The sequence below is a fragment of the Cynara cardunculus genome (assembly GCF_001531365.2).
Source record: "Cynara cardunculus var. scolymus isolate 2C chromosome LG 6, CcrdV1, whole genome shotgun sequence".
In the NCBI taxonomy this organism is placed as follows: domain Eukaryota; kingdom Viridiplantae; phylum Streptophyta; class Magnoliopsida; order Asterales; family Asteraceae; genus Cynara; species Cynara cardunculus.
Window position 1 is genome coordinate 3,564,840 of NC_037533.1, and position 1,532 is coordinate 3,566,371.

The 1,532-nt window shown below is 41.7% G+C and overlaps 1 non-coding gene across 1 annotated transcript; it reads right to left on the reverse strand.

Moving 5' to 3' along the window:
- Positions 1–1,193: 1,193 nt before the first annotated feature.
- Positions 1,194–1,300, reverse strand: LOC112515000. The gene has a single exon (XR_003069459.1). It is a non-coding gene; the product is annotated as a small nucleolar RNA R71 (small nucleolar RNA).
- Between the last annotated feature and the right edge of the window lie 232 nt (positions 1,301–1,532).

Here is a 1,532-nt window from a genome sequence, read left to right on the forward strand (position 1 = left end):
CATAGAGATATGGGTGGAAAGCTATAAGATAGTGCAATGGTGAAGTCCGAGAGGAATGCCTTCAAAATAGATGGTGGAACTTAGTTTCGAAACACTGCTTGYTGTAGCATTGCTAYAGYATTGGCTGCTGGAATTTGTGTTTGGGTCTCACCTTAAGTCTTACACCCTTGCTTCTTTTATATATTCTGTATTATGTTTTGGATAACCTTAAAATCAAAGAAAAGTCTTCAAAATCGTCATCTGAAATCATCTCTTTCATTGGACTCTAATCTAACTTTGGCTACAATCTCTGTGGACGATAACTCGGTACTTGTACCACTTATTACTTGGAAAGGCGACGTTGGGCCGTATTGTATACTTGMTTTTTGGCCCAATTTCATTAGTCTAGAGGTGTGAAATATAACCGACCAAGTTTTTGGCGCCGCTGCCGGGGATTGCTTCGCTAAAGTTTTATTTTGAGTAAAGTAAAAGATTTGATTTTTCTTGTTTCATCATTTTTTAAAAAGTGGTGTATGCCAAGAACGCTTCGTGGTGAATTTTTCGAATTTGATCCAGACATTGAGAGGACGTTTCACCATAGAAGGAGGGCTCAGAGAGCATTTCAGGCTCTACTCCCTCCCAACATGGAGTTACCTGCTCCCAACAATCCGGGAACACAAATTTTGGAAAACCAACCGCCAATTTTTGGGCAAATACCACCATTCCAGAATTTTCACCATGGAAACCCACATAATGAGAATGATAATAATTTGGACACCGAATCAGATCCAACTGAACACCTAAAGGCGCAAACTCCAAATATCATTAATCTGGCAAATTCCAAGAATGGAAGGATCATGGACTACGCTATCCCGGATTTTGAGCAGTTAAATTCTGGGATAGTCAGACCACATATGACCGCTCTCCATTTCGAGCTAAAACCGATCATGTTTCACATGTTACAAACTAATGGCCAATTTGCTGGACTGCCCTCAGAGGACCCACATTCTCACTTAAAGTCTTTCATGGAAATCACAGATGCCTTCCAGATCCCAGGAGTGTCAAATGACGCTCTCAGACTTACCTTATTTCCATTTTCATTACGGGATCGGGCAAAAGCATGGTTTAACTCTTTAACACCAGGATCTGTGCCGTCATGGAGTAACATGGCGGAAAAATTTTTGCAAAAATATTTCCCACCGACAAGGAACGCTAAGTCCAGAAATGAGATTTGTCTTTTCAAACAAATGGACGATGAGGCTRTTCCTGAYGCKTGGGAAAGGTTTAAAGAGTTGTTGAGGAAATGCCCACACCATGGCATTCCGTACTGYATTCAACTCGAGACGTTTTACAATGGGTTAAATCCCATGGCAAAACAAATGCTCAATGCGACTGCGGGCGGAGCCTTTACAACTTTGACCTATAATGAAGGATACGAGATCCTAGAAAAGATATCAGCAAACAATGGGCATTGGGCTGACCCACGTGCCCAGACACAGAAAAAGAGTGCGGGAATACATAAGGTGGATGCATACACTGCATTAACAGCTCAG